This window comes from Chlorocebus sabaeus, chromosome 29 (genome assembly GCF_047675955.1).
Source record: "Chlorocebus sabaeus isolate Y175 chromosome 29, mChlSab1.0.hap1, whole genome shotgun sequence".
Classification (NCBI taxonomy): domain Eukaryota; kingdom Metazoa; phylum Chordata; class Mammalia; order Primates; family Cercopithecidae; genus Chlorocebus; species Chlorocebus sabaeus.
The window spans coordinates 650113-669849 of NC_132932.1; the positions used below are offsets into that span (position 1 = coordinate 650113).

A 19737-nucleotide genomic window follows, 5' to 3' on the forward strand; every position below is an offset into this window, starting at 1 on the left:
ACAAATCAGGGGTAGAGCAAGATGACCGAATAGGAACAGCTCTAGTCTCCAACTCCCAGCGCGAGCGACACAGAAGACCGGTGATTTCTGCATTTTCAACTGAGGTAATGGGTTCATCTCACTAGGGAGTGCCGGACAATCGGTGCTGGTCAGCTGCTGCAGCCCAACCAGCGAGAGCTGAAGCAGGGCGAGGCATCGCCTCACCGGGAAGCACAAGGGGGAAGGGAATCCCTTTTCCTAGCCAGGGGAATTGAGACACACAACACCTGGAAAATCGGGTAACTCCCACCCCAATACTGCACTTTAAGCAAACAGGCACACCAAGAAATTGTATCCCACACCTGGCCGGGACGGTCCCACACCCACGGATCCTCCCTCATTGCTAGCACAGTAGTCTGCGATCTAACCGCAAGGCAGCAGTGAGGCTGGGGTAGGGGTGCCCGCCATTGCTGAGGCTTAAGTAGGTAAACAAAGCCTCTGGGAAGCTCGAACTGGGTGGAACTCACAGCAGCTCAAGGAAACCTGCCTGTCTCTGTAGACTCCACCTCTGGGGACAGGGCACAACTAAACAACAACAAAAGCAGCAGAAACCTCTGCAGACGCAAATGACTCTGTCTGACAGCTTTGAAGAGAGCAGTGGATCTCCCAACATGGAGGTTGAGATCTGAGAAGGGACAGAATGCCTGCTCAAGTGGGTCCCTGACCCCTGAGTAGCCTAACTGGGAGACATCCCACATTAGGGGCAGTCTGACACCCCACACCTCACAGGGTGGAGTACACCCCTGAGAGGAAGCTTCCAAAGCAAGACTCAGACAGGTACACTCGCTGTTCAGCAATATTCTATCTTCTGCAGCCTCTGCTGCTGATACCCAGGCAAACAGGGTCTGGAGTGGACCTCAAGCAATCTCCAACAGACCTACAGCTGAGGGTCCTGACTGTTAGAAGGAAAACTATCAAACAGGAAGGACACCTACACCAAAAACCCATCAGTACGTCACCATCATCAAAGACCAGAGGCAGATAAAACCACAAAGATGGGGGAAAAGCAGGGCAGAAAAGCTGGAAATTCAAAAAATTAGAGCGCATCTCCCCTGGCAAAGGAGCGCAGCTCATCACCAGCAACGGATCAAAGCTGGACGGAGAATGACTTTGACGAGATGAGAGAAGAAGGCTTCAGTCCATCAAACTTCTCAGAGCTAAAGGAGGAATTACGTACCCAGCGCAAAGAAACTAAAAATCTTGAAAAAAAAAGTGGAAGAATTGATGGCTAGAGTAATTAATGCAGAGAAGGTCATAAACGAAATGAAAGAGATGAAAATCATGGCACGAGAAATACGTGACAAATGCACAAGCTTCAGTAACTGACTCGATCAACTGGAAGAAACAGTATCAGCGATTGAGGATCAAATGAATGAAATGAAGCGAGAAGAGAAACCAAAAGAAAAAAGAAGAAAAAGAAATGAACAAAGCCTGCAAGAAATATGGGATTATGTAAAAAGACCAAATCTACGTCTGATTGGGGTGCCTGAAAGTGAGGGGGAAAATGGAACCAAGTTGGAAAACACTCTTCAGGATATCATCCAGGAGAACTTCCCCAACCTAGTAGGGCAGGCCAACATTCAAATCCAGGAAATACAGAGAACGCCACAAAGATACTCCTCAAGAAGAGCAACTCCAAGACACATAATTGCCAGATTCACCAAAGTTGAAATGAAGGAAAAAATCTTAAGGGCAGCCAGAGAGAAAGGTCAGTTACCCACAAAGGGAAGTCCATCAGACTAACAGCAGATCTCTCGGCAGAAACTCTCCAAACCAGAAGAGAGTGGGGGCCAATATTCAACATTCTTAAAGAAAAGAATTTTCAACCCAGAATTTCATATCCAGCCAAACTAAGTTTCATAGGTGAAGGAGAAATAAAATCCTTTACAGATAAGCAAATGCTTAGAGATTTTGTCACCACTAGGCCTGCCTTACAAGAGACCCTGAAGGAAGCACTAAACATGGAAAGGAACAACCAGTACCAGCCATTGCAAAAACATGCCAAAATGTAAAGACCATCAAGGCTAGGAAGAAACTGCATCAACTAACGAGCAGAATAACCAGTTAATATCATAATGGCCGGATCAAGTTCACACATAACAATATTAACCTTAAATGTAAATGGACTAAATGCTCCAATAAAAAGACACAGACTGGCAAACTGGATAAAGAGTCAAGACCCATCAGTCTGCTGTATTCAGGAGACCCATCTCACATGCAGAGACATACATAGGCTCAAAATAAAGGGATGGAGGAAGATTTACCAAGCAAATGGAGAACAAAAAAAAGCAGGGGTGGCAATACTAGTCTCTGATAAAATAGACTTTAAACCATCAAAGATCATATGAGACAAAGAAGGCCATTACATAATGGTAAAGGGATCCATTCAACAGGAAGAGCTAACTATCCTGAATATATATGCACCCAATACAGGAGCACCCAGATTCATAAAGCAAGTCCTTAGAGACTTACAAAGAGACTTAGATTCCCATACAATAATAATGGGAGACTTCAACACTCCACTGTCAACATTAGACAGATCAACGAGAGAGAAAGTTAACAAGGATATCCAGGAATTGAACTCATCTTTGCAGCAAGCAGACCTAATAGACATCTATAGAACTCTCCAACCCAAATCAACAGAATGTACATTCTTCTCAGCACCACATCGCACTTATTCCAAAATTGACCACATAATTGGAAGTAAAGCAATCCTCAGCAAATGTACAAGAACAGAAATTATAACAAACTGTCTCTCAGACCACAGTGCAATCAAACTAGAACTCAGAACTAAGAAACTCAATCAAAACCGCTCAACTACATGGAAACTGAACAACCTGCTCCTGAATGACTACTGGGTACATAACGAAATAAAGGCAGAAATAAAGATGTTCTTTGAAACCAATGAGAACAAAGATACAACATACCAGAATCTCTGGGTCACATTTAAAGCAGTGTGTAGAGGGAAATTTATAGCACTAAATGCCCACAAGAGACAGCTAGAAAGATCTAAAATGGACTCTCTAACATCACAATTAAAAGAACTAGAGAAGCAAGAACATACACATTTAAGAGATAGCAGAAGGCAAGAAATAACTAAGATCAGAGCAGAACTGAAGGAGATAGAGACACAAAGAACCCTCCAAAAAATCAATGAATCCTGGAGTTGGTTTTTTGAAAAGATCAACAAAATTGACAGACTGCTAGTGAGACTAATAAAGAAGAAAAGAGAGAAGAATCAAATAGACACAATAAAAAATGATAAAGGGGATATCACTACCGACCCCACAGAAATACAAACTACCATCAGAGAATACTATAAACACCTCTACGCAAATAAACTAGAAAATCTAGAAGAAATGGATAATTTCCTGGACACTTACACTCTTCCAAGACTAAACCAGGAAGAAGTTGAATCCCTGAATAGACCAATAGTAGGCTCTGAAATTGAGACAATAATTAATAGCCTACCAACCAAAAAAAGTCCAGGACCAGATGGATTCACAGCTGAATTCTACCAGAGGTACAAGGAGGAGCTGGTACCATTCCTTCTGAAACTATTCCAATCAATAGAAAAAGAGGGAATCCTCCCTAACTCATTTTATGAGTCCAACATCATCCTGATACCAAAGCCTGGCAGAGACACAACAAAAAAAGAGAATTTTAGACCAATATCCCTGATGAACATCGATGCAAAAATCCTCAATAAAATACTGGCAAACCGGATTCAGCAGCACATCAAAAAGCTTATCCACCATGATCAAGTGGGCTTCATCCCTGGGATGCAAGGCTGGTTCAACATTCGCAAATCAATAAACTTAATCCAGCATATAAACAGAACCAAAGACAAGAACCACATGATTATCTCAATAGATGCAGAAAAGGCTTTTGACAAAATTCAACAGCCCTTCATGCTAAAAACGCTCAATAAATCCGGTATTGATGGAACGTACCTCAAAATAATAAGAGCTGTTTATGACAAACCCACAGCCAGTATCATACTGAATGGGCAAAAACTGGAAAAATTCCCTTTGAAAACCGGCACAAGACAGGGATGCCCTCTCTCACCACTCCTATTCAACATAGTGTTGGAAGTTCTGGCTAGGGCAATCAGGCAAGAGAAAGAAATCAAGGGGATTCAGTTAGGAAAAGAAGAAGTCAAATTGTCCCTGTTTGCAGATGACATGATTGCATATTTAGAAAACCCCATTGTCTCAGCCCAAAATCTCCTTAAGCTGATAAGCAACTCCAGCAAAGTCTCAGGATACAAAATTAATGTGCAAAAATCACAAGCATTCTTATACACCAGTAACAGACAAACAGAGAGCCAAATCATGAATGTACTTCTATTCACAATCGCTTCAAAGGAATAAAATATCTAGGAATCCAACTTAAAAGGGATGTAAAGGACCTCTTCAAGGAGAACTACAAACCACTGCTCAGTGAAATAAAAGAGGACACAAACAAATGGAAGAACATACCATGCTCATGGATAGGAAGAATCAATATCATGAAAATGGCCATACTGCCCAAGGTTATTTATAGATTCAATGCCATCCCCATCAAGCTACCAATGAGTTTCTTCACAGAATTGGAAAAAACTACTTTAAAGATCATATGGAACCAAAAAAGAGCCCGCATCTCCAAGACAATCCTAAGTCAAAAGAACAAAGCTGGAGGCATCACGCTACCTGACTTCAAACTGTACTACAAGGCTGCAGTAACCAAAACAGCATGGTACTGGTACTGAAACAGAGATATAGACCAATGGAACAGAACAGAGGCTTCAGAAATAATACCACACATCTACAGCCATCTGATCTTTGACAAACCTGAGAGAAACAAGAAATGGGGAAATGATTCCCTATTTAATAAATGGTGCTGGGAAAATTGGCTAGCCATAAGTAGAAAGCTGAAACTGGATCCTTTCCTTACTCCTCTTACGAAAATTAATTCAAGATGGATTAGAGACTTAAATGTTAGACCTAATACCATAAAAATCCTAGAAGAAAACCTAGGTAGTACCATTCAGGACATAGGCATGGGCAAAGACTTCATGTCTAAAACACCAAAAGCAACGGCAGCAAAAGCCAAAATTGACCAATGGAATCTAATTAAACTAAAGAGCTTCTGCACAGCAAAAGAAACTACCATCAGAGTGAACAGGCAACCTACAGAATGGGAGAAAATTTTTGCAATCTACTCATCTGACAAAGGGCTAATATCCAGAACCTACAAAGAACTCAAACAAATTTACAAGAAAAAAACAACCCCATCAAAAAGTGGGCAAAGGATATGAACAGACATTTCTCAAAAGAAGACATTCATACAGCCAACAGACACATGAAAAAATGCTCATCATCACTGGCCATCAGAGAAATGCAAATCAAAACCACAATGAGATACCATCTCACACCAGTTAGAATGGCAATCATTCAAAAGTCAGGAAACAACAGGTGCTGGAGAGGATGTGGAGAAATAGGAACACTTTTACACTGTTGGTGGGATTGTAAACTAGTTCAACCATTATGGAAAACAGTATGGCGATTCCTCAAGGATCTAGAACTAGATGTACCATATGACCCAGGCATCCCATTACTGGGGATATACCCAAAGGATTCTAAATCATGCTGCTATAAAGACACATGCACACGTATGTTTATTGTGGCACTATTCACAATAGCAAAGACTTGGAATCAACCCAAATGTCCATCAGTGACAGACTGGATTAAGAAAATGTGGCACATATACACCATGGAATACTATGCAGCCATAAAAAAGGATGAGTTTGTGTCCTTTGTAGGGACATGGATGCAGCTGGAAACCATCATTCTTAGCAAACTATTCACAAGAACAGAAAACCAAACACCGCATGTTCTCACTCATAGGTGGGAACTGAACAATGAGATCACTTGGACTCAGGAAGGGGAACATCACACACCGGGGCCTATCATGGGGAGGGGGGAGGGGGGAGGGATTGCATTGGGAGTGATACCTGATGTAAATGACTAGTTGATGGGTGCTGACGAGTTGATGGGTGCAGCACAGCAACATGGCACAAGTATACATATGTAACAAACCTGCACGTTATGCACATGTACCCTAGAACTTAAAGTATAATAATAATAATTTTTTTAAAAAAAGACAAATCAATGAGACAGAAAGTTAACAAGGATATCCATGATTTGAACTTAGCTCTGCACAAAGTGAACCTAATAGACATCTAGAGAACTCTCCACCCCAAATCAACAGAATATACATTCTTCTCAGTACCACATCACAGTTATTCCAAAATGGACCACATATTTGGAAGTAAAGCACTCCTCAGCAAATATAAAGGAATAGAAATTATAACAAACTGTCTCTCAGACCACAGTGCAAACAAACTAGAACTCAGGATTAAGAAACTCATTCAAAACCACTCAACTACGTAGAAACTGAACAACCTGATCCTGAATTACTACTGGGTACATAAGAAAATGAAGACAGAAATAAAGATGTTCTTTGAAACCAATAAGAACAAAGACACAACATAGCAGAATCTCTGGGACACATTTAAAGCAGTGTGTAGAGGGAAATTTATAGCACTAAATGCCCACAAGAGAAAGCAGGAAAGATCTAAAATTGACACCCTGACATCACAATTAAAAGAACTAGAGAAGCAAGAGCAAACACATTCAAAAGCTAGCAAAAGGCAAGAAATAACTAAGATCAGAGCAGAACTGAAGGAGATAGAGACACAAAAAAACCCTTCAAAAAAAATCAGTGAATCCAGGAGCTGGTTTTTTGCAAAGATCAACAAAATTGATAGACCACTAACAAGACTAATAAAGAAGAAAAGAGAGAAGAATCAAATAGACCCAATAAAAAATGATAAAGGGGATATCACCACCAACTGCACAGAAATACAAGCTACCATCAGAGAATACTATAAACACTTCTATGCAAATAAACAAGAAAATCTAGAAGAAATGGATACATTCCTGGACACATACACCCTCCCAAGACTAAACCAGGAAGAAGTTGAATTCCTGAATAGACAAATAACAGGCTCTGAAATTGAGGCAATAATTAATAGCCTACCAACCCAAAAAAGTCCAGGACCAGATGGATTCAGAGCCGAATTCTACCACAGGCACAAGGAGGAGCTGGTACCATTCCTTCCGAAACTATTCCAGTCAATACAATAAGAGGGAATCCTCCCTATCTCATTTTATGGGGCCAACATCATCCTGATACCAAAGTCTGGTGGACACACAACAAAAAAAGAGAATTTTAGACCAATACCCCTGATGAACATCGATGCAAAAATCCTCAATAAAATACTGGCAAACCGAATCCAGCAGTGCATTCAAAAAGCTTGTCCACCATGATCAAGTGAGCTTCATCCCTGGGATGCAAGGCTGGTTCAACATATACAAATCAGTAAATGTAATCCATCATATAAACAGAACCAAAGACAAAAACCTCGTGACTATCTCAATAGATGCAGGAAAGGCCTTTCACAAAATTCAACAGCCTTCAAACTCTCAATAAACTAGGTATTGATGGAACGTATCTCAAAATAATGAGAGCTATTTACAACAGATCCACAGCCTATATCATACTGAATGGGCAAAAACTGGAAGCATTCTCTTTGAAAACTGGCACAAGACAGGGATGCCCTCTCTCACCACTCCTATTCAACATAATGTTGGAAGTTCTGGCCAGGGCAATCAGGCAGGAGAAAGAAATAAAGTTAGGAAAAGAGGAAGTCAAATTGTCCCTGTTTGCAGATGACATGATTGCATATTCAGAAAACCCCATCATCTCGACCCAAAATCTCCTTAAGCTGATAAGCAACTCCAGCAAAGTCTCAGGATACAAAATTAATGTGCAAAAATCACAAGCATTCTTATACACCAATAACAGACAAACAGCGAGCCAAATCATGAATGAACTTCCATTCACAATTGCTTCTAAGAGAATAAAATACCTAGAAATCCAACTTACAAGAGATGTGAAGGATCTCTTCAAGGAGAACTACAAACCACTGCTCAGTGAAATAAAAGAGGACACAAACAAATGGAAGAACCTTTCATGCTCATGGATAGGAAGAATCAATCATGGAAATGACCATACTGCCCAAGGTAATTTATAGATTCAATACATCCCCATCAAGCTACCAATGACTTTCTTTACAGAATTGAAAAAAACCCCAAAACTCTAAAGTTCATATGGAATCAAAAAAGAGCCTGCATTGCCAAGATAACCCTAAGCCAAAAGAACAAAGCTGGAGACATCACGCTACCTGACTTCAAACTATACTACAAGGCTACAGTAACCAAAATAGCATTGTACTGGTACCAAAACAGAGATATAGACCAATGGAACAGAACAGAGGCCTCAGAAATAATGCCACACATCTATAGCCATCTGATCTTTGAGAAACCTGACAAAAACAAGAAATGGGGAAAGGATTCCCTATTTAATAAATGGTGCTGGGAAAACTGGTTAGCCATATGTAGAAAGTTGAAACTGGATCCCTTCCTTACATCTTATACAAAAATTAATTCCAGATGGATTAAAGATTTAAATGTTAGACCTAAAACTATAAAAACTCTAGAAGAAAACCTAGGCAATATCATCTAGGACATAGGCATGGTCAAGAATGTAATGTCTAAAACACTAAAAGCAATGGCAACAAAAGCCAAAATTGATAAATGGGATCTAATTAAACTAAAGAGCTTCTGCACAGCAAAAGAGTGAAGAGGCAACCTACAGAATGGGAGAAAGTTTCTGCAATCTACTCATCTGACAAAGGGCTAATATCCAGAATCTACAAAGAACTCAAACAAATTTATAAGAAATAAAACAAACAACCCCATCAAATGTGGGCAAAGGATATGAACAGTCACTTCTCAAAAGAAGACATTTATGCAGCCAACAGCCACATGAAAAAATGCTTATCATCACTGACCATCAGAGAAATGCAAATCAAAACCACAATGTGATATCATCTCACACCAATTTGAATGGTGATCATTAAAAAGTCAGAAAACAACAGGTGCTGGAGAGGATGTGGAGAAATAGGAACACTTTTAAACTATTGGTGGGACTGTAAACTAGTTCAACCATTGTGGAAGACAGTGTGGCGATTCCTCAAGGATCTAGAACTAGAAATACCATTTGACCCAGCAATCCCATTACTGGGGATATACCCAAAGGATTATAAATCATGCTGCTATAGAGACACATGTGCACGTATGTTTATTGCGGCACTATTCACAATAGCAAAGACTTGGAACCAACCCAAATGTCCATCAATAACAGACTGGATTAAGAAAATGTGGCACATATACACTATGGAATACTATGCAGCCATAAAAATGGATGAGTTCATGCCCTTTGTAAGGACATGGATGCAGCTGGAAACCATCATTCTCAGCAAACTATCGCAAGGACAGAAAACCAAACACCATATGTTCTCACTCATAGGTGGAAATCAAACAGTGAGAACACTTGGACACAGGAATGGGAACATCATACACCAGGGCCTGTTGTGGGGTGGCAGAGGGCAGGGGAGGGATAGCATTAGGATATGTACGTAATGTAAATGATGAGTTAATGGGTGCAGCACACCAGTATGGCACATGTATACATTTGCAGCAAACCTTACATTGTGTACATGTGCCCTAGAACTTAAAATATAATAAAAAAAGAAAAAAGAAAAAAAATAGGATAACTAGAAAAAAAATAACAAAGCTGGAGGCATCACACTATCTGACTTCAAACTATACTACAGGGCTGCAGTAACCAAAACAGCATGATAGTGGTACAAAAACAGACACATAGAATAATGGAACAAAATAGGGAGCCCAGAAACAAGGCTAGACATCTACAACCATCTGATCTTTCACCAAGCCAACAAAAACAAAAAATGGGGAAAGGACTCCCTATTCCATAAACAGTGCTGAGATAACTGGCTAGCCATATGCAGAATATTGAAACTGGATGCCTTCCTTACACCATACACAAAAATTAAATCAAGATAGATTAAAGACTTAAGTGTAAAACCCAAAACTATAAAAACACTGGAAGACAACCTAGGCAATATCATTCTGGACATAGGAATGGGCAAAGATTTCATGACAAAGAAGCCAAAGCAATTGCAACAAAAGCAAAATTGACAAATGGGATCTAATTAAACTTAAGAACTTCTGTATACCATAAGAAACTATCAACAGAGTAAGCAGATGACCTACAGAATGGGAGAAAATTTTTGCAAGATATGCATCTGACGTAGGTCTAATAGCCAGCATCTACAAGGAACTAACACATATTTACAAGAACAAAACAAACAACCTCATTAAAAATTGGGCAAAGGACATGAACAGATGCTTTTCGAAGAAGACATAGATGCAACCAACAAGCATATGAGAAAAAGCTCAATATCACTGATCATTAGAGAAATGCAAATCAAAACCGCAATGAGACACCATCTCACACCAGTCAGAATGGCTATCATTAAAAAGTCAAAAAAGTAACAGATGCTGGTGAGATTGCGGAGAAAAAGGAGTGTAAATTAGTTCAACCATTGTGGAAACAGTGTGGTGATTCCTCAAAGACCTAAAAACAGAACTACCTTTCCATCCAGCAATCCCATTACTGGATATATAACCAAAGGAATATAAATCATTGTATTACAAAGGCACATACACATGTATGTCCATTGCAGCACTATTCACAATAGTAAATACATTGAGTCAACCTAAATGTCCATTAATGGCAGATTAGATAAAGAAAATATGATAAATATACACTATGGAATACTATGCAGCCATGAAAAAGAATTAGATCATGTCCTCTGCAGGAACATGGGTGGAGTTGGAGGCCATTATCCTTAGCCAACTAACACAGGAACAGAAAAGCAAATACTGTATGTTCTCACTTATAAGTGGGAGCTAAATGAAGAGAACACATTAATACATAATGGAGAATAACCGAGACTGGGGCCTGTCGGAGGGTTGAAGCTGGGAGAAGGGAGAGGATCAGGAAAAATAACTAGCGGGTACTAGGTTTAACACCTGGGTGATAAAATAAGCTGTACAACAAATCCCCATGAAACAAGTTTACCTATGTAACAAACCTGTACATGTACCCCTGAACTTAAAATAAGGGTTTAAAAAAGTGAAGAAAATAAATATTAACTACAGTATAAATTATCACATATGTAGTATAAATAACATTTAATAATAATTTAATTGGTTTCAATATTTACAATAAATGTTATTAATATTATTATTACTACTACTATTATTAGTTATGAGATCTGAGCAAGTAAAAGATTGCTTTCTCCAACCTTGTGGATAAGGCAGGACTTTATGAAGGAAGCTCCACTTAAGTTGTTTCTATTTATTCTTATCTACTTGCCAAAATCCTATTATTCCTAACCCAATTTAAATGGAGATACCCATATGCTAAAAGAACATAACTATCGACCTATATATATATATATTCCATATCTATAGATATTCCATATCTATCAAATATATCTTTCAAAAATTAGGGCAAATTTATAACATTTTCAGAGAAATGAAAACAGTTTACTGCCAGAAGACCTTCACTAAAGGAAATTTTAAATGGTACTTTAGGCAGAAGGAAAGAAATGATCTCATATGGAAAATCTAAGATGAAAGTAAGAATGAAAAACATAGAACATAGTAACATGAACTACTTCTTGTAAAAAGAAGAAATTTAACTACTTCAAGTACTTTTAACATGAACTACTTCTTGTAAAAAGAAGAAATTTACTTCTTGTAAAAAGAAGAAATTTAACTACTTCTTGTAAAAAGAAATCGTTTCGTGGAGTTAAAAACATTAACTCCACAAAAAGTTAAATATGCAAAAATAATATTTAAATCAGGAGATAGAAATGGAGTTAAGGTGTTAGAAGACTTTTATATTGTTAGAGAGAGGGTAAGGATATTAATCTTAAACTTTGATAAGCAAAACAGGCCTGCTTATAGGGCAAAGCTACAAGAATGGCAATGGAGTACACAGTATATTTTCAAATTAATAGAGAGGGAAGTGGAAATTGAAAAAATAGTCTAAAAAAAGCAAGAAGGGACAGAAAACAAAACAAAGAACTGGGGGAATTTTTTAAAAGCACAAAATTGGATGCTAGACATTAATCCTAGTTTATCAGTGATGACAGTTAAAATATAAAGACTGTCAAACTAGATTTTTAAATCAAATTAAACATTTTAAATCTGATTAGACAGAAATGACATATTTTATTAAATTTTTCACTTCTGTTGAATGAGTTTATAGAAATGTATTTATAGAAACAGTTCTAGGGAAATGTATAGTTCTAGGAAAGGCTAGCAATCAAGAAATTGAAGTAGGACTGATAAACCTCAGCACATTTATAAAATGTACTTAGCTCAACTAGCTACTCAGGAGGCTGAGGCAGGAGGATCACTTGAACTGGGAGGTGGGGGTTACAGCGAGCCAAGATTAAAATGCACATTTTAATCCTTCTTTACAGAATTAAAGTATATCTTTCTTGATGGTAACCAAAGTATTATATTGTCAATGCTAAGCAAAAGTCAAAGTTAAAGTGTTCAGGAGAAAAAACAGTCAGAAAGAAAAAAGAAAAAATATAGAGCAGAAATCAATGGAAAATAAAACAAAGTACAGTATAGGAATCAAGAAAACAAAAAACCTCCTATTTTTTAAGAAAATGAATGTTTTTGGCAAATTTCCAATGGGATTGATCAAGGAAAAAGAGGAAAGACATAAATAGCCAATATCAGGAATAGGATCAACAGACAGATCCTGAGGACAATAAAAAGGCATGAAAAGAATGATAATGCCAAAAAGAAATTTTTATGTCAAATTTATGTTTATGCTGAAGTTATAATAGAAAAAATTTTTAAACTTATATATCTTACCAAAGCTGACTCAAGAAGAGATAGAAAACTCGACCACTCCTATAACCATTAAATAAATGTAATGTGTAGTCAGAGTTTTTCCTACAAAAACAAAATCCATGGACCGGGCACAGTGGCTCACAGCTGTAATCCCAGCACTTTGGGAGGCCAAGGCAGGTGGATCGCTTGAGTTCAGCAGTTGGAGACCAGCCTCGGCAATGTAGTGAAACCCTGTCTCTACCAAAAATACAAAAAATTAGCCAGATGTGGTGGCATGTTCCTGGGGTCCTAGCTACTCAAGAGGCTGAGGCAGGAGGATCACTTGAACTGGGAGGTGGGGGTTGCAGTGAGCCAAGATTGCCACTGTGCTCCACCTCCACCAGACCCAAGGTATTCATTTTCACTCACATAGTCCTCCACCCCTCTTCCATACAGCCTCCGTTCTCAGCCACACACAAGATAATAACTGTCTTCCACTCACATACCACCCTATCTTAATCTTTCCAGGCAAGATTCAGTGGTCCTGGTCTCCTCAGTTTCAGCCTGTACTCCACTTGCTGTAAGTATGACCATCCCATGTCTCCAGGTTAGATAAGCAGAAACTCTCATTTCATCTGGAAAATTGGATGTATGGAAATATCCAGGGTTTGACAATTGCTCCCTCAAGACTACTCCAATGCAAAAGTGATCATTGCGTGTCTCACGCCTTGCCTTTTGCAGAATGCCCATAGTAGAAGCCTCTTGCCATCTCTTTTGGGCATTGTCTCCCATACTTGATGATCTGGAGGTGTTATTGGGATGAATTCCTTGGGCAGAACCAAGGAAATTCAAGTGACTCTCCCTTATTCCCAGTTCTCATCTATTAATCTATTTCCCTTTCTTTCCACAGAGGCTGGGGGCCTATAATGTCAGTGAAACAGCCCTGTTGGGCCTCAGCAAGACACTTGCAGGGAGCTGGCACACCAAAGAACATTCGGGCAAACTGTCTGATACCAGGAATCACTGACACATGCTTCAGCACCATGGTGAGGATCACGGGCAGCTCCTGTTTCTACCCCCTGAGCAGTAATGTGCCTTCCCCTTCCAGGCCATGCCCCACAGAGAGCTGGACTCTCTGGCCTGGACCTGTGGACTTTTGCTCCGATATTCACAGCCTTTTGGGATCAGCAGCAGAATCAGAATCAGTTTTTTGTGAGAGGCCACCCCAACAGTTCTTTCACAAGGACACAGGCCTGCAAGATGCACAGCCTATGTGACATGACTCCATCTGTATGAGTGGCACTGACTTTTTTACCTTTCCTGTAGCTCCTCGAGGACCTGGTCTTGGGGGATCACATGAAAAGTCTCTTGAGAGCACAGAGGTAAGTTGTGGAGAGGCCGTGTCCCCTGTGGAGCTGGATTAACATGACCTCAGAACCTTCATGATGAGCGAAAGATCACACACTATCCCTCACAGGCTTACTCATTCCCATTTCTGGGGTCTGATGGTCCTCTCGGGCCTGGAATGACCTCTGCAGGTCCCTGCAAAGCCCACATCTCTTCACTTACAGCCCTTCGCTCATCCCCATAGGTGTCTTGACTTCACAGCATCCCATGGGAACCCAGGGCTCATGGGGAAGGTGTAATTAGTCTCAGCCCCACCTCCTTTTTCCATGCAGAGTGGGGTGGCTGGAGGACTGTGTGGACTCGGTCCTTCCTGTGCTATCCAGACACCAGCCACATCACTGGAGACAACATCATGGTGGCCAGCATTTCCCCTCACCTCTGAGGGTCAGGAGCTCTGAGCTTGGGCTTGTGTCTAGTGCAGGAGCTTCAGAGGGTCCTTGGGCCACCCCACTGCAACACCTTGTTAACAATGGTTCCGTGCTCCAAATACACACTTTGATTCAAAACTGTCACTGGCAGAAATAATAAAGAACATCAGAAATATGTCATATCACAAGAGGACTTGTAGTATGAAGCTATCATTAAAATCAGATAAAGTGATGTCAGCTTCACCAGAAACTAAATGGTGTTGTGAGAGTCTTAAGGATAGGCGCTAAACTCAGGCAGAGAGAGAGAGAGAGAGCTGGAAGGAAGGAAAGAAAAAAGGCATTTTGAGTATGCTGCTAGATGCTGTCATGTGGATTTTCTCCTAAACATCTCTGTGAGCCTGATGACTTGGAGCAATTTAAGGAAAATGCTTTGAGGGCACACAGCTAGGCCATGATCAGAAACAGAACCCAGTCTGCTGGTGCACCAGGAAGGGATCAGCGTGGAACCTGTATGTGAGAGGAAAGATCAGCCCCTGCAGTCCTCATTCTTCTCTCAGATCCTTATCCTGAAAGTCTGGCTCTGGTCTACCTGCATTCACACAATTCAGCCTTCCACAGATAAGTGCCACGGCAGTAACTATCATCTCTCATACAATTTAAACCCTTGGTGCTTGAAAGTCAGGAACAGTGCTAGACCTTGAGTGCCCCACCCATATCCCTTTGGCCCACACTGGGATCAAAGACATCTTTGGTGAATAATTCCCAGGTACACGGAAGGCTCCCCACCTCAAGCCCTCGTATCTCTCTCCTGGAGAGAGGTAAGCCTGTATAAAGGGGCACAAACCAATGTAATATATAAGAACTAGAGACTTGCTCTCATCAGCCCTTCCTGAGAAATCCCCCGGAAGACAAGCTTTCAACAACCAAATTAACTAGAAGAACATTGACATAAGGACTGACGGTGAATACTATAGTTCCTTATAGAACTAAAACAAATGAGTTTAAAAGGAAGGCAGTATGACATATAATGGCTTTCTGCTCTGATGATATAGATACAGCAGAACTATAAAAAAACTAAATATTGGCCAGGTGTGGTGACTCAGGCCTATAATTCTAACACTTTGGGAGGCTGAGGCAAGAGGATTGCTTGAGGTAAGGAGTTTGAAACAAGCCTGGCTAACGTGGCGAAACCCTGTCTCTACTAAAAATACAAACACTTAGCCAGGTATGGTGGTGTGTGCCTGTAGTCCCACCCAGCTACTGGGGAGGCAGAGGCATGAGAATCCCTTGAGCCTGGGAGGCAGAGGTTGCAGCAAGCTGAGATCATGCCACTGCACTCCAGCCTGGGTAACAGAGTGAGACTCTGCCTCCAAAACAAAACAATAAAACTTAACATAGTTACTGTATTAGTCTGTTCTTAGGCTGCTAATAAAGACATACCTGAGACTAGGTAATTTATAAAGAAAAAGAGATTTAATTGACTCACAGTTCCACATAGCTAGGGAGGCCTTACAGTCATGGCAGAAGGCAAAGGAGGAGCAAAGTCACACCTTCAATGGTGGCAGGCAAGAGATCTTGTGCAGAGGAACTCCCATTTATCAAACCATCGGATCTCAGGGGGAAAACCACTCCCATGATTCAATTATCTCCACCTGGACCACCCTTGACATGTGGGGATTATTAAAAATCAAGGTGAGATTCAGGTGGGGACACAACCAGACCATATCAGTTACTTATAGAACCAAAACTAAATGAGAGTTATAAGAGAGGGAGTATGGTATGTAATGGCTACATGACTTGATAATATAGGTATAGTACAACTATAAAAATGAAGGGGAGGTTGGAGATGGCATTTGCAAAGGAAAATTTTAGCTATTTTCAAAAATAGTGGTAATAGAATAGTTTTGTATTCCTCAGGCCTTTGTGTGGTTTCAAATTTGACTTGGGAGTATCATTAAACTCATGATAAGTTTTTTCTTAGCTCTGTCCAAAGAAAAAGCCTAGATACACCAACCAACCCAAAGCACTTGCATCCCTGGCATTCACATTATGGTCTTAGAATATCGTTTCCCACCAAAAGACCCCAAGGCTTCTTAGAGACGTGCCTGATTCCAGGTCAGGGGCAGGAAATGAGCAAGATGAGTAAAGAACTGTGATCTTTCGTTGTCACAGCTGACGTCACTCTTCTGCTCAGCTGCTCTGTTTCTCTGAGCACCATAGTCTATTAGCCATTGTCATAAATCCCTGTGGGTCAGAGTCCCCTGGCTACCATTCTAGTTTTGCTGCTTAATAGAACAATTAGAACCGATCGACTTTTCCTGTTTTAGATTTCTTTCATTATACTGACAAAAGGGACATGAGCTTCACAGATGTCTTCCTACTTGTCATTCTTTGCTTACAAAAAAGACTCTTGAGCTTCTCAGCGATGTCAGTCTCCCTTTTCTAGTTGATTTCTCATTCTTTTAGTAAAGGGAGTATCCTCTGTAGCATAGTCAACTTACACATTATCTGGTCTTTTAAATAGATCCATTCCCGCATGTCTACTCTGTGGTTCAGCATTTGGGGATAGGTGTTCCCTGAGATTTTGTTTGACTATGTAATTCATGTTTCCTGTTTCAGGTCTTGTCTTCACACACTCTTGTCCTGAGCCTTAATTCTCCTCTTTTTTCACCATACCACCCGTCTCATTTATCCATTTTCTTCTATATTCTCTCATGGCTTGTGTTTCTCTATAGGGGTCAAAGCCAACCACAATGGAATGGCAGTAAGTTGTATCTTGCAGCTCCTTCCAGATGATGATGCTTCCTGGCCCAGCTGAGGTTGCAAGACAGTGAGGGTTTGTGTTAACCATCTGAGAGTGGGTGGAGTCTGGTGGACTCTGGAATTGGGTTTTGAGAGAGGAAGCATCAATTCTGTCACACTGAATACTGGAAGTGTAAAAAATTTAGAGGGGGAGAAGAAAAGCAGGAGTCATGCCTCAATTTGGTGTATAGCTTAATATTTAAGAACATGGGCTTTGGAATTGGTGGACTGGTTTCAAATCTTCTCTCTATTGCTTACTATGTGAGTGACTTTGGTAAAGTTAAAGTCTCAATGTTTTCCTCAACTATAAAAGTGATGAGTAAATAATATGTGTCTGATGGTTAAATGACATATTAAGCATTGGGTAAATTTACCTTTATTAGTAATAATTGTATGAAGAATCTATATTCTAGTTTGGGAGCTGCACACTGCCTTGCTGTAGGCAAGTGGTAGTGGACGGGCCTAAAACTATATTTCTAAGACACTTTACAAAAATTGAGAAAATAAATAAAATGATTCTGGGAGATGTTTCTTGTCTGATGACCAAAAGTGATGAGAGGGAACTGGGATTGCTTAGCAGAGAGAAGGCCAGGCAAAACTGGGACAGGTGAAGGTAACATAACCTGTTTCATGGTTTGAAGGGCTGTCATAGGGAAGAGAAAATTGACTTGCTCAATAATGCTTAATGGTGGCCAGGTGCGGTGGGTCACACCTGTAATCCTGGCACTTTGGGAGGCTGAGGCAGGTGGATCACGAGGTCAGGAGTTTGAGAACAGCCTGAACAACATAGTGAAACCTTGTCTCTACTAAAAATACAAAAACTAGTTGGGTGTGGTGGCATGCATCTGTAATGCCAGCTACTTAGAAGGCTGTGGTAGGAAAATTACTTGAACCCCAGAGGTGAGGTTGCAGTGAGCTGAGATCACACCACTACACTCCAACCTGGGTGACAGAGACTCTGTCTCCAAAATAATAATAATAATAATAATAATGCTCAATGATGTAAGTAAAAGGGATGCATCTAATACCAATGGGAAGAAGCTGTATATAGAGAAAGGTTTCTGCTCCTATTAAAAAGATGTTTTCAAATCCCCAAAGAGAAAATACAGCCATGGGAAATGGGAATTTCCCATGTCACTAGAACTTTTCAAGAGAGGATGGAAGGTCTACTTTGCTGTAAGGTTGCAGAGGGAATGAACCTCTGACAGGTTTTAAGTAGATAATCCAAAGACAGCTCTACACCAGAAAGTCTGATTCTTTATTGAGGTATCTTGTTTTTAAAGGAATATAAGGATAAACTTGTGGGAACGGGTCAGAGCAATCTCAAGGATCAGATGAGAGTAAGAGCCAGAACATTGAAGTGATTTGAACTCGATGAAATGAACCAATAATGCTTTTAAGCAGTGTTATGCCCACAGAAAAGTATGAACCCATATATTTATAACCCGCCAAATTTGTGCATATGCTTTATTCCTGAAATAAACTGCTCTTTTCTATCAGGGGAACCAGCCCCCGATATTTCAACATTATTTCATGTAGGTTCTTTTCTATTTCCCTAAGTGTTGGCCAGTCTGAGAAATAAAGGGAAAGAGTACAAAAGAGAGAAATTTTAAAACTGGGCATCCGGGGGAGACATCACATGTCGGCAGGTTCTGTGATCCCCCCAAGCCGCCAAACCAGCAAGTTTTTGTTAGTGATTTTCAAAAGGGGAGGGAGTGTGTGAATAGGGTGTGGGTCACAGAGATCACATACTTCACAAGGTAATAAAATATCACAAAGCAAGTGGAGACCAGGCAAGATCACAGGGCCACAGGATGGGGCGAAATTAAAATTGCTAATGAAGTTTTGGGCACGCATTGTCATTGATAACATCTTATCAGGAGACAGGGTTTCAGAGCAGACAACCTATCTGACCAAAATTTATTAGGCAGGAATTTCCTCATCCTAATAGGCCTGGGAGTGCTACAGGAGACCGGAGCTTATTTCAGCTTCCACCTTAAAAGGCAGTCGCCTTAAGGGGGCCATCTATAGACCTACCCTCAGGGCGCATTCTCTCTCTCAGGGATGTTCCTTGCTGCGAAAAAGAATTTAACGATATTTCTCCTATTTGCTTTTGAAAGAAGAGAAATATGGCTCTGTTCCACCTGGCTCACTGACACAGTCAGGCTCCAAGTCTTATCTCCCTTGTTCCCTGAAGATTGCTGTTATTCTGTTCTTTTTTAAGGTGA

At 40.3% G+C, this 19737-nt stretch overlaps 1 pseudogene; it reads left to right on the forward strand.

Annotated features, from left to right (window-relative positions):
- The window catches only part of LOC140710640 (dehydrogenase/reductase SDR family member 2, mitochondrial-like), a 37420-nt pseudogene extending 22699 nt beyond the window's left edge, over nucleotides 1-14721 (forward strand).
- The last annotated feature ends 5016 nt before the right edge of the window (nucleotides 14722-19737 follow it).